We start from the raw sequence: 15,360 nt of genomic DNA on the forward strand, positions 1-15,360 counted from the left end.
AATCCTAAACCCTCTGGGGATTAAATTATCTTTATAGTACTGTGATAGAGTAAGCCCATGTAACTCCAACTCAACCAGCCTCTTACGTAAATGTTACAAATCATCATATATTTCCGATGGGCTATCCTGATCAAACGCTAATTGGTCTGTATTCGTGAATAGAATTTTCGACACATCCTTATCCAAAAATCTCTTTGTACCCGAGATGTCACCAGCACTAAATTCCATGATCAAAATGGTCACACACTTAAAAGACTATTAGCACTCAGTCTAAAACAAACAATAATAAATAACAAACACTGTAAAACCGTGGTGCAGTTTTGAATCCAATTGCGGAAATCAATAAACAGATGAAAAAAAACGCACTTCACCAAGTCACAGAATGTCGGGTGCCAGGTCAACTAATAGCATATCCAATTGTCCACACCATGAGGCTCCAGCAGGGGCTTATGAAGCAGACCAGACCAGCACTCCTTTAACTTATGAGTTGTTTTAATGCTTTGAAAAACAATGTGCAATATGAGCATAGTTCAAGCATAATTGGCAATCCAGCAATAAAATTGTTAGTATCTCACGATTCCTCTGGGGTCCTCAGACCAAACCAGCTACAGCTCCCAACAGCTGTTTAGGACCATGCCGTCATCAGGGGAGTATCAACCATCTGCAGCCTACCAATGCTTCTTTTATATGCTAATAATCAGACTCAATTGTGTACACCTGTTATGCTAATCCCCAATCCACAATCAGTGCTCACCACCGTGATTCCGTTGCCATGGGAACCCGCCGCCACCCTCACCGCCCACACCACACCCCCGTGTTTTCCTCCACCTCCCTGATCCCTCACTTACTGATTCCTTAGACTAGGCGCCGCCTGAACCTCTGTGTGACGCGCCATCGCGTGACACATCCGCGACACGCCGCGCGTATGTGTTGCCTAGCAACACAACTGCGTCACGCGTCATCGCGACTAGTGTCCGTCAGATGACGCGCACACACGCGTTGCCCAGCAACCCGGTCAAACCAGGAAGCGTGTCCACAGTCAGGTTCCTGAGTAAGCCATCGACGGAGCATGTGTGTCAGTGTCAGGGTGTTGCCTAGCCACCACTGCACAACGTCCCCACAGTAGCTGCATCGACAGTGTATGGGATACAAACATATGTGAAAATGAATATATTTAAATAGAATGCTGTGGCTGATGGCACACATCTCCTGGCCATGGGGCAAGTTAACACAATTAGCAAAAATTACAATATACTAACCATATTGACTGTGGACACGCTTCCTGGTTTGACTGGGTTGCTGGGCAATGCATGTGTGCGCGTCATCTGATGGACACTAGTCGCGATGACGCGGGACGCAGTTGTGTTGCTAGGCAACACATGCGCGTGCGGCGTGTCACGGATGTGTCACGCGATGACGCGTCACACAGTGGTGCAGGCGGCGCCTAGTCTAAGGAATCAGTAAGTGAGGGATCAGGGAGGTGGAGGAAAACACGGGGGGGTGGTGTGGGCGGTGAGGGTGGCGGCGGGTTCCCATGGCAACGGAATCACGGTGGTGAGCACTGATTGTGGATTGGGGATTAGCATAACAGGTGTACACAATTGAGTCTGATTATTAGCATATAAAAGAAGCATTGGTAGGCTGCAGATGGTTGATACTGCCCTGATGACGGCATGGTCCGAAACAGCTGTTGGGAGCTGTAGCTGGTTTGGTCTGAGGACCCCAGAGGAATCGTGAGATACTAACAATTTTATTGCTGATTGCCAATTATGCTTGAACTATGCTCATATTGCACATTGTTTTTCAAAGCATTAAAACAACTCATAAGTTAAAGGAGTGTTGGTCTGGTCTGCTTCATAAGCCCCTGCTGGAGCCTCATGGTGTGGACAATTGGATATGCTATTAGTTGACCTGGCACCCGACATTCTGTGACTTGGTGAAGTGCGTTTTTTTTCATCTGTTTATTGATTTCCGCAATTGGATTCAAAACTGCACCACGGTTTTACAGTGTTTGTTATTTATTATTGTTTGTTTTAGACTGAGTGCTAATAGTCTTTTAAGTGTGTGACCATTTTGATCATGGAATTTAGTGCTGGTGACATCTCGGGTACAAAGAGATTTTTGGATAAGGATGTGTCGAAAATTCTATTCACGAATACAGACCAATTAGCGTTTGATCAGGATAGCCCATCGGAAATATATGATGATTTGTTACGTTTACGTAAGAGGCTGGTTGAGTTGGAGTTACATGGGTTTACTCTATCACAGTACCATAAAGATAGTTTAATCCCCAGAGGGTTTAGGATTAGAAACCAGCCGACTCTCGGACGTAATTGTAAAGAGTTTTGTCGCCAGTGGTGTCTTATCCTGAATCAATGTAGCTAAATTAGAGGAGAGTGTGACAGGATTTAGAGCTGAGTTATTAGCTTTTAAAAAGACAAAATATAAGAAGGTAAAAGAGGACTATAGGGCTTTAGAGTGTACCCATGGTTATTGTCGCAACCTAGTAGACGACAATGGAATACAGGACAGACTTTCCGTAGGAGACCAGCCAGGCAGTTTACAGATATTGAATCCAATACGTCCCAAAGTGATTCGGATCAATCCAGTAAACAAAAGAAACAAACTTTTTTAGGAGGGAAACTGTACACCCGCAGCCAAAGGGGCGGGGACAAGGATGTAGAAAACGCACACGGAGAGGGGGTGTCAAACACAAAAAGTACAGGGGAAAAGAATGCCAAAGGGAACTGCAGATAGCGGTATTTAACCTGCCATCTTATGAATTGACTGATTCAGAAATACAGGTTCTGTCCAAGGGTTTAACTTTTGTACAAACGTATAGACAGAAACCATTTGATTTTGAAATAGAGTTATACAAATTCCAAAGGCAATTGAGACTTAAGGATTTCTTTAGTAAGAAATCTTCTAATGAGCAAAGGTGTATACCATTCAAGACTCCCAGTGTATTTGACCCACCCTCTTCAAATGCTCTATTGAGACGTTCATGCGTCTGGTTAAGAGAGATACATTACCATTGTTACAGAGGGCCAGGATTAAACATTCCAATCTCAGCAAAGAAGAATATTCATCTATTAAATCCCTACGCAACAATGCCGCCATAGTCATCCGCCCTGCGGATAAGGGCGGGGGTATAGTTGTTTTAAATAGGGGTGATTATGTTGCTGAAGTCATTAGGCAGCTGAATGATATCAGCTGCTATACAAAGCTCACTTTTGACCCGACTGATAAGTTTAAAAGGGAGATTGATTCGATAATTTCCTTGGGACAGACTAATGGTTGGATTGACAAACAAACCGCAAGGTTTCTGACCCAAGACTACCAGAGGATTCCCCTCTTGTATGTCTTACCCAAGATACATAAGAGTTTGGTGGATCCTCCGGGTAGGCCCATTATATCGTCTAATGGATCATTGGGACAGCCCTTATCCCAATTTGTTGATTACCACCTTCAGCCGGTAGTTCAGGATACCCCCTTTTATATCAGAGACACGTCGGACTTCATTAACAAGCTTGGGGCATGTGGTCCACCTCCTATAGGGTGTATGCTGGTGACACTAGATGTCACCAGTTTATACACCAACATTGCACACAATGAAGGTGTAGATGCTGTAAGAAGTGCCGTCACCGCCAGTCCACAATATGGAGGTCCACCGATTGATTTTTTGTTACTGCTGATAGAGATTATTTTGCATAAAAATTATTTTTTGTTTGATAATTCATTTTATTTGCAGTTAAACGGGACAGCTATGGGGTCCGATATGGCCCCTTCATATGCAAATTTATTTATGTACGATTTTGAGCGGCTTAATATTATGCAGGATCCAAAATTTTCCAAATTTATATTTTTTTATGTAAGGTTCATAGATGACCTGTTCCTGTTGTGGACTGGTGGTGAAACGGCTCTACTGGATTTTGTTGATAATCTTAACTGCAGACCTGGTTCCATCAAATTTACCTGTAAATATAGTTTTGTGGAAATTGAGTACCTAGATGTCCTAGTGGGAATCAGGGACGGTTGTTTCTCTACGAATATTTTTAAAAAACCAACTGATAAAAATACGTTACTTTTAGCGACAAGTTTTCACCCTCAACCCCTCAAGAAGGGGCTTCCATTTTCCCAATTAGTGAGAGTGGCACGAATCACTTCTGACATCACACAAGTACCTGAGGCTCTGGCAAAAATGGGGCAGAATTTTGTTGATCGCGGTTATGACCAGCGAGAAGTACAAACAGCAATTGATAAATGCTTGAGTTTGAAACGTGAGGAGCTGCTGAAACCACGTGAGAGAAATCCACGGAAAACCGGATGGTCTTTGCTAGTACCTATGCTATAACATCGGGCCTGGTGAAAAAATCAATACTTAAACATTGGCACATTGTTCAGATGGACCCTGTATTAAGCAGATATTGTAGTAATACCCCACTGTTCAGCTACAAAAGAAGTGGGAATCTGAAAGAAAGGGTCACGTACTCCGACATCAGCCCACGGGTTGGTTTATTTTCCGGTTGGTTAAGTCCACAAAAAGGAGCCTATAAATGTGGTAGCTGTGCGAACTGCAGCTTCATGCGGACAGGAAAAAGCTTTGTGCATCCAAGTCTGGGGGACGAGTACCAACTCCGACATAGGCTGACATGCGAAACCAGATATGTGACGTATGTCATCATTTGTCCATGTAATAAGCTCTATGATGGTAAGACCATCCGGATGGTCAAAGAAAGAATTTCAATGCACCGGTCTTCAATAAAAAAAGCTTATCAACAAATAGAGCCAAGTACTCCGCCAGTGGCGAAACATTTTGTTGCCAGTGGACACTTGATCAAGGACTTCAGATTCATGCCATTAGATCATGTACCACCGTTGAGAAGAGGTGGGGATAGGGGTAACTTGTTGTTGAGACAAGAATGTAGATGGATCTACCAGATGAACACATTAACCCCGGATGGACTAAATGAGGAACTGTCATTTTCACCGTTTTTGTGACAATATTGATTGTTTATACTGGTGGAACAGGTTTGCCGTTATTTAAATTAGTACTGTCTACCTATAAGCCTTTGTAGGCCTGTGGTGATGTACCTCACAGTCTAAATTTCATGATCAAAACTGTTTGTTTGTATTGTAAATATTTTGTACTTATATTGTTTTGATTGGATAGGTATTGGATGCTGTGGCTGATTGACATATCTGTTTGGAGACTAAGGCTGGATGGGGCTGTTGTCTATTATAATGCTAGGTTATGGAAATAATATGGTTAGTATATTGTAATTGTTGCTAATTGTGTTAACTTGCCCCATGGCCAGGAGATGTGTGCCATCAGCCACAGCATTCTATTTAAATATATTCATTTTCGCATATGTTTGTATCCCATACACTGTCGATGCAGCTACTGTGGGGACGTTGTGCAGTGGTGGCTAGGCAACACCCTGACACTGACACACATGCTCCGTCGATGGCTTACTCAGGAACCTGACTGTGGACACGCTTCCTGGTTTGACCGGGTTGCTGGGCAACGCGTGTGAGCGTCATCTGATGGACACTAGTCGCGATGACGCGTGATGCAGTTGTATTGCTAGGCAACACATACGTGCGGCGTGTCGCGGATGTGTCACGCGATGACGCATCACACAGTGGTGCAGGCGGCGCCTAGTCTAAGGAATCAGTAAGTGAGGGATCAGGGAGGTGGAAGAAAACACGGGGGTGTGGTGTGGGCGGTGAGGGTGGCGGCGGGTTCCGATGGCAACGGAATCACGGTGGTGAGCACTGATTGTGGATTGGGGATTAGCATAACAGGTGTACACAATTGAGTCTGATTATTAGCATATAAAAGAAGCATTGGTAGGCTGCAGATGGTTGATACTCCCCTGATGACGGCATGGTCCGAAACAGCTGTTGGGAGCTGTAGCTGGTTTGGTCTGAGGACCCCAGAGGAATCGTGAGATACTAACAATTTTATTGCTGGATTGCCAATTATGCTTGTACTATGCTCATATTGCACATTGTTTTTCAAAGCATTAAAACAACTCATAAGTTAAAGGAGTGCTGGTCCTTTCTGCTTCATAAGCCCCTGCTGGAGCCTCATGGTGTGGACAATTGGATATATATATATATATATATATATATATGTGCCAATAGAGGAATGGGCGCACTTGGGTTGTTTTTCCACCCAATATTCAACGGGGAAAAACAGCAGTCTCCCTAAGATATTTACTCCTAATTTGTGAGCATAAAACCACATTTAAGATGTTCCATGTAAAATTTATTACAACATAAAAGCAATGATACAAAACGGTATAGTATCTCTTCTTGCAGATAACACCATATAGTACAGAGGACCAGTTGAAATAACTTTGATAGATTCCTCCTTCTCCTTTGACAATTCGGAGATTTGATGTTTATGAACAAATAACCAGTGTAATGTAAAGTTTACACTGGTTGTGACTTGAAGCTATTGTAGCTGCTGGCAAGGTTACACACGCATATGAAATTGTGGTAGACCTGTGTATTTGAACTTGTTATCCAAATCCCTGAATCATAAGGTCACATACCTATTTGAACTTGCGTTCAGGCCTATGCGTTTGAACTTGTTATTCAAGCACTTAACCATAAGGCTTAATCTAACTTTCACCTGTGTACCCCACCGGTGTGTGGTTTTTTCAAGTATCCAGAATACGTAATTGCCATTTTATTGATGCACTAACAGTATTTATCAAGCACTAGAGACATACCCCTGATGAAGTCTTAGAGTAAGACGAAACGCGTCGGGTTATTTGTTCATAAACATCAAATCTCCGAATTGTCAAAGGAGAAGGAGGAATCTATCAAAGTTATTTCAACTGGTCCTCTGTACTATATGGTGTTATCTGCAAGAAGAGATACTATACCGTTTTGTATCATTGCTTTTATGTTGTAATAAATTTTACATGGAACATCTTAAATGTGGTTTTATGCTCACAAATTAGGAGTAAATATCTTAGGGAGACTGCTGTTTTTCCCCGTTGAATATTGGGTGGAAAAACAACCCAAGTGCGCCCATTCCTCTATTGGCACATATTTGTATCTTTTTAGTCCCTCCTAACAAGGGACTTAGTGGAATTTGGCAGCCTTAACCCAATCCTTTCTCACTTTCTGTTTAATAGCGCAAAAGGGAGAGTATCTGTTTTGTTTATATATATATATATATATATATACACTGCTCAAAAAAATAAAGGGAACACTAAAATAACACATCCCAGATCTGAATGAATGAAATATTCTTCTTAAATACTTTGTTCTTTACATAGTTGAATGTGCTGACAACAAAATCACACAAAAATGATCAATGGAAATCAAATTTATTAACCCATGGAGGTCTGGATTTGGAGTCACACTAAAAATTAAAGTGGAAAAACACACTACAGGCTGATCCAACTTTGATGTAATGTCCTGAAAACAAGTCAAAATGAGGCTCAGTAGTGTGTGTGGCCTCCACGTGCCTGTATGACCTCCCTACAACGCCTGGGCATGCTCCTGATGAGGTGGTGGATGGTCTCCTGAGGGATCTCCTCCCAGACCTGGACTAAAGCATCCTGGACAGTCTGTGGTGCAACATGGCGTTGGTGGATGGAGCGAGACATGATGTCCCAGATGTGCTCAATTGGATTCAGGTCTGGGGAACGGGAGGGCCAGTCCATAGCATCAATGCCTTCGTCTTGCAGGAACTGCTGACACGCTCCAGCCACATGAGGTCTAGCATTGTCTTGCATTAGGAGGAACCCAGGGCCAACCACACCAGCATATGGTCTCACAAGGGGTCTGAGGATCTCATCTCGGTACCTAATGGCAGTCAGGCTACCTCTGGCAAGCACATGGAGGGCTGTGCGGCCCCCCAAAGAAATGCCACCCCACACCATTACTGACCCACTGCCAAACCGATCATGCTGGAGGATGTTGCAGGCAGCAGAACGTCCTCCTTGACATCTCCAGACTCTGTCACGTCTGTCACATGTGCTCAGTGAGAACCTGCTTTCATCTGTGAAGAGCACAGAGCGCCAGTGGCAAATTTGCCAATCTTGGTGTTCTTTGGCAAATGCCAAATGTCCTGCACGGTGTTGGGCTGTAAGCACAACCCCCACCTGTGGACGTCGGGCCCTCATACCACCCCCATGGAGTCTGTTTCTGATCGTTTGAGTAGATACATGCACATTTGTTGCTTGCTGGAGGTCATTTTGCAGGGCTCTGGCAGTACTCCTCCTGTTCCTACTTGCACAAAGGCGGAGGTAGCGGTTCTGCTGCTGGGTTGTTGCCCTCCTACGGCCTCCTCCACGTCTCCTGATGTACTGGCCGGTCTCCTGGTAGCGCCTCCATGCTTTGGACACTACGCTGACAGACACAGCAAACCTTGCCACAGCTCACATTGATGTGCCATCCTGGATGAGCTGCACTACCTGAGCCACTTGTTTGGGTTGTAGACTCCGTCTCATGCTACCACTAGAGTGAAAGCACCGCCAGCTTTCAAAAGTGACCAAAACATCAGCCAGAAAGCATAGGAGCTGAGAAGCGGTCTGTGGTCACCACCTGCAGAACAACTCCTTTATTGGGGGTGTCTTGCTAATAGCCTATAATTTCCACCTGTTGTCTATTCCATTTGCACAACAGCATGTGAAATTGATTGTCAATCACTGTTGCTTCCTAAGTGGACAGTTTGGTTTGATTTCACAGAAGTGTGATTGACTTGGAGTTACATTGTGTTGTCTAAGTGTACCCTTTATTTTTTTGAGTAGAGTAGTATATATATCTATATCTATATATATCTCTCTCTCTCTCTATATATATTTATATATATATACATATACATATGTGTGTGTGTGTGTGTGTGTGTGTGTGTGTGTGTGTGTGTGTGTGTGTGTGTGTGTATAAATGTGTGTGTGTGTGTGTGTGTGTGTGTGTGTGTGTGTGTATACATATATGTATATGTGTGTGTGTGTGTGTGTGTATATATATATATATATATATGTGTGTGTGTGTATATGTGTGTGTGTGTGTGTGTATATATATATATATATATATGTGTGTGTGTGTGTGTGTGTATATATATGTGTATATATATATATATATGTATGTATATATATATATATATATATATACGGTTCTTCCACATGTAAAACAAAAATGAATGGTGCACTTTTTGACTGAAGTATAAAGCTCACATCTCAGTTAAAATTCATCAGCATAGAAACCGTTCCCTTAGTGCTACCAATTAGTCGCCAGGTATACGATCCACGATACTGTGTCTCTATGATATTCAGTACAGTCTTATGTTCATCAGAACCGGCATGTGACGTCAGCGTGTCCATTACATCCTCCAACTGAGATGTATGTGAGCATTATACTTCAGTAAAAACAAGACCAGCGGTGCGGCACTCGGCACAATGCAGACTAGCAAAACAGTGGATTAAATTCATCCTGCTGGTTTACTGGTTTTTATTGTGACAAGTGCCGCAACGCTGGACTTATATTATATATTCAGAGAATATGCTAGCCAATTTTATATTATAATCTAAATATATATGGACATAGAGCAGGGAGCAATTCCTGAACATAGGTGGTCATTCCGAGTTGTTCGCTCGTTGCCGATTTTCTCTATATTGCGATTAGTCGCTTACTGCGCATGCGCAATGTTCGCAGTGCGTCTGCACCAAGTACATTTGCTAAAAAGTTAGGTATTTTACTCACGTCATTACGAGGATTTTTCATTGTTCTGGTGATCGGAGTGTGATTGACAGGAAGTGGGTGTTTCTGGGCGGAAACTGGACGTTTTATGGGTGTGTGCGGAAAAACACTGCCGTTTCTGGGAAAAACGCGGGAGTGCCTGGAGAAACGGGCGAGTGTCTGGGCGAACGCTAGGTGTGTTTGTGACGTCAAACCAGGAACGAAACTGACTGAACTGTTCGCAGTGGCAGAGTAAGTCCCGAGCTACTCAGAAACTGCAAAGAAATTTCTATTCGCAATTATGCAAATCTTTCGTTCGCAATTCTGCTAAGCTAAGATTCACTCCCAGTAGGCGGCGGCTTAGCATGTGCAACGCTGCTAAAAGCAGCTAGCGAGCGAACAACTCGGAATGAGGGCCATAGAGCTGTTAATAACAAATTAAAAAATGGCTGCATTCAAAAACAGTCCATCCGTAAAGAAGACCAGGTGTCCTAGCGCAGAAGCTCATGAATCAAAATCCAAACACAAGCACACTTATGCTGGGTACACACTAGACGATACATACTGTACACTCCATGAGCGATATCATCAGTGTTTCCCCTTGAACTCCTGGCCGAACGAGGTAGTGCATACACAATGAACGATATTGCTATCCTGCCTCTGTGCTGTACATGCATCATCAACGACATAGTCAAAATTGACCTGCATGTACAGACGACCTTGTTAACGAGAGCGCATCGTTAACATTATTGTGTGTACACACTGGACAAAGGGGGTCATTCAGATCTGATTGCTGCTGTGCGTTTTCGCACCGCGGGCGATCAGCAATAAACTGCATATGCACCGCAATGTGCACGCACATCGGCAAACAACAACAGGCATCACTGGTCAATGACAGGATGGTGCGAAAAATGCAATCGCACAGCCATTCGCATGCTGATTGAGAGGAAGAGGCAATTTGTGGGTGGTAACTGACTGTTTTCTGAGAGTGTCAGGGAAAACGCAAGCATTCCCAAGTATTTTCAGGGAGGGTGTGTGACGTCAGCTCCAGATCCAATCAGCCTGTTCTCATCACACTGTAGGAGTAAGCCCTGGGCTGCGCACACACTGTACACAGTGGAAAAATCATTTAATGGTGAGTGAGGTATGAACGGATTTGCAGCTGTCTGCTGACTGAGGGATTTTTAGCAGCACGACGTACACATGCGATCGTACACACATGCACGGCGAATATACACTCCCCTTAGGTCGCGACTATTTGAACGCAGGACAACAAATTTAGCAGCCCGGCAATCAGGTCTGACTCACCCCCAATATTACAAATGATATAGCTCAAAAGGGTGAAAATTTGCGATATCATTTAAAATATTTCCTAGTGTGTAGGCTTTACTCTTCTAAAGCCTTATTATGGTCGTGTGGGCTTTTTTTAATCATCTACAATCACATTGCATACCTGATTTAGAACGCTGGCTAGTTTAGAGTACACATGCGCTCCCTGTATTTGATTAAATATTTTTCTTGGTTGCTATAAATCGTTGTAAGCTGGGAAAGGCTATTTTAAAAATAGTTAAGCATTATATATCTATTAACAGTCCAATGTTGTACTGCTATCAGTATTATTTGCACTGCTGTTAATCCTTTTTCAACTTTGTAAAAAGACTGTTGCCAGCCAAGTTTATCTATTGTATTCCTTAGCAACCAGGGAAAGCATTTTAACTGTATTGTACTTTAGCTGTATAAATGTATAGTTTGGAGCAGAGAAGGGAAAGGGGGACATTATAGAAACTTAGAACACAAGCGCATGCACTGAAACTAGAGGGAGGTAGGTTTAGTGGAAATTTAAGGAAAAATTACTTTACAGAAAGGGTAGTGGACAAGTGGAATAGCTTCCCAATTTGTGGCTAATTGGTGGCATGCCAGGGGCATATGGAAATGTTTGGTATCGTGTCACAGCCATATGAAGATGTTTGAGGGCATGATGACCACTAATCTCTTCTCTCTTTATCCCTAGGTTGACAGTTCTCTACACAGCGACTGTGTGCTTGAATCCTGAGCGAACCTACAGATTCAGACCACCTGGACACAGTAGCAAGGTAAGAGATGTTATGATTATCTCCGTAAAAATGTTATTGTCAGAGGGATCAATAAATACTGCCTGCTTTTGTGTGTAACTCAGACATACTGGACAGCATCCTTTTACACTACAGCTTAGTCCTTAGTTTTGACACACCCCTCCCTGATCTAAATCCCTCCTCATATTTTACAACTGCCACACCTGCAGTGCAACATGCTCAATGACTTATTTTTTTTTTTTCTTTACTTCCATCTCAGAATCAGACCCAATGTTCTTACCTCATATGCTTACAGAAGTTTTTAAAAACAATTTATTTCTATGGACATTACTATTGTATTATATTGTAATATTTAGCATGCCATGTTTATTGTGACTCTTCTATTTTATTTGATTCAGTAAAATGTACATTTTAATATTACTTTGCCTAAAGTGTATTTCAGGAGCGTATGGTGGGGGTTGATATATTATAGTTATTATGTTTAGCACTATACATTTTACATATTATGTAACTCTGATTATAATAATTTGAACCAATGTACTGTTTGCCTGTCACTGGGGTGTTGCTTGGGATGCTGTGTGTACTGTATGGGGGGCAATTGAATATAGAGTGACTATAGTCTATGGTGGTCACTTGGATCATGCTGAGTTTCATAAACCTGTTTTTTCTCTCTTTAAAGCAAATTGCGCAAACATGAGTAACAGGCATAAAACTCCACGTGTGTATAAAAGTAGTGCAGAAAAAAGGAAATTGGCTGAAGAACGTGAGAGTAAGCAACAAGAAACTATTGCAAAGGTCGGAAGAATTGAGAACTACTTCACGAGTGTGAGACAGCCTGCTGTGGTAGCTTCAACATTGTCAGTGTCAGCAGTGTCATCATGTTCACCTACATGTTCACCTACATCCAGCGGTGCAAGTGTGCGGGTACGCTCGGGTACGGAGTAACCTTAAGAATTTGGCAGCGGGTACGCAGTACCACCTGTCACACACTTTGCCATTACCACAATTATAATGTTCCACAAAGCAACAAGACCATGGTGCTTGGCAGCATGACGGCTCCTCCCACTTTGTCAGGGTTACTGGGAGTGCAACAGTGGCTGTTATAATGGAGGCATTACTATATATTGTTATTAAATTGGGGGAATTACTATATATTTCTATTATTCTGGAGGTATCACTATATATTTCTATTATAAGGGAGGCATTACTATATATTTTTAGCCTTTCCTCCAGATAAAAAAAAGGGCCTGTCATGTGGTCACGCCGCTAGTGTCATGTAGCCACTCCTACTAGCAGCATGTGGCCACACACCCTCACAACACGTGATCACGCCCATTTTTCAGCACTCAATATCACTAAGAAAATATTTCTACTTGCACCATTGCCTACATCACAACAAGAAGCAGAGATAGCAACTACTACTCTGTCACATGGTAGTGAAGTATCCGTTGAAGATATTAGTGATTCAATGATGGAAGAAAATACTGAGCACCAATATGAAGAAATTGGGTCCCAAAATCCTGGACTAGGCAATGATATTGTCTTATGGCCAGAAACACCCACACAGGAAATGATCTCCTTTTGGGCAAAGAGAGGATCAGCTCAATTACAAAACTGTGATGATCAATTGCTAGAGAAATCCACTCCACAAGAACTGTCCAAGGATGGGAAGCAATTTATGCGAAAATGTACACGGAATTTATTTAATCGGAAAACTCAGAACAATAAAACAATTAATCATTCCTGGCTCTGCTTCTCTCCAACAACTGGAATGGTTTACTGTTACATGTGTAAACTTGTTGCTACAGAAAAGAAACAATTATCTAGTTCTGAATTTTGTGACTGAAAACATGGAAATATACGGTTCATTGAACATGAAAAATCCAAAGCTCATCTAGAATCTGCATTCATCTTGGCAAAGCGTGGGAAAATAACTGGAGGAGTCGACCAGAATTTGGCACAACAGGAAAAAGAATTTTGTGGATACTGGCGAAAGCTTTTTATGCGTGTTGTGAGCACCATAAAATGTATTGATGAGCGTGGATTGGCTTTTCGTGGTACAGAAGAAAGTGATGGCATCACCATAGAATGGAAATTATCTTGGAATTTTGGAATTGCTTTCAGAATATGATCCATTTCTTTCTTCTCATATTAAATTAAATGCAAATAAAGGTCGTGGTCATACAAATTACCTTTCATCCACCATTTGTGAAGAAATAATTGGGATAATGGGTCAACACCTTTTGAAGCAGATAATTGCAAGAATAAAGGAATCAAAGTACTACTCAGTGTCCCTTGATTCAACCCCAGATGAGTCTAACATTGATCAGCTGACTTTGGTTATACGTTACATAGAGTACACATCCCCAAAAGAAAGGTTTCTAACTTTCATGCCCAACCATGGCCATACAGGTGCTGCTATGGCTAATGCGTTACTTGAATTTTTGGCCTGTCATGACATTGATATAACTGACTGCCGAGGACAGTCCTATGATAATGCTGCAAACATGAGTGCCAAGTACCAAGTAATGCAAGCCCACATAAAAGAAAAAAATAGCTTGTCAGTTTTTGTACCATGTTGTGGACACTCTCTGAATTTAGTCAGAAAATCGGCAGCCAATACATGCTCTGCCGCTGTACGTTACTTTGATTTTGTACAGCAAATATATGTATTTTTCAATGCATCTCTAACACGTTATGCAATTCCAAAGGAAACATTGTCCCAGGCACACAAACGGCTATATGTTCCCAAAAGACTGAGTGAAACTCGTTGGTCCTGTTTGAGCTGATGCAACAAAAGCCATTGTACAAGGATATGAAAAGATAAAAGAAGCACTAGATGACTTCATGTGACGAGGAGCAGAAGGATGTAGTTCGAAATTAAGCTGATAGTCTTCATGAGAAGATGAGTACATTGGAAATTGCATTGTACACTTCTTTCTGCAATGATATTTTAGAAAGATTTAATGCAACTTATCACATACTACAGGACCCTACATTGGTTCTCAATTCTGCAGTAACAGCACTCAAGTCTTTAAAAACATTTGTAGAGTCAAAGAGAGAAAGTTTTGATGAATAAGAGAATTCAGGGAAGAGATTGTTTGGAACATCCGATTATGCTCAGATTCGTCATCGCATGAGAAATCTTCGCCTCAACCCACTGTATTATGGTAAAGCAGAGTCTGCCCAGATGACTCCCAGTTGTTGACCAGGTTTATTTCATCCTTAACGGAGAGAATAGCTGCTTATGATATGGTTTGTGAGCGGTTTGGGTTCCTTAACCGACTTGAAGAGTTGAATTCTTTTGAAATATATTCAGCTGCAGACAGTCTTCTCAGCATATACCAGAATGACCTAGAGCATAACCTTGGTAATGAGTTAGTGCATTTTGCTGCCATTGTGAAGCTTTACAAAGAAGACTACAACCGCAATATGCCAAAGGAACTGTTCTTCTACAAAATTCTTGTAGAGAAAAATTTAAAGTCAAGATTTCCAAATGTTGAAATTAGAGAATCTACTTGGTAATGATGGTGTCAAACTGCAGTGGGGAACGATCTTTTTCAAATATGAAGATCATAAAGAA

Source organism: Pseudophryne corroboree, chromosome 2 (assembly GCF_028390025.1).
Source record: "Pseudophryne corroboree isolate aPseCor3 chromosome 2, aPseCor3.hap2, whole genome shotgun sequence".
Taxonomy (NCBI): Eukaryota; Metazoa; Chordata; class Amphibia; order Anura; family Myobatrachidae; genus Pseudophryne; species Pseudophryne corroboree.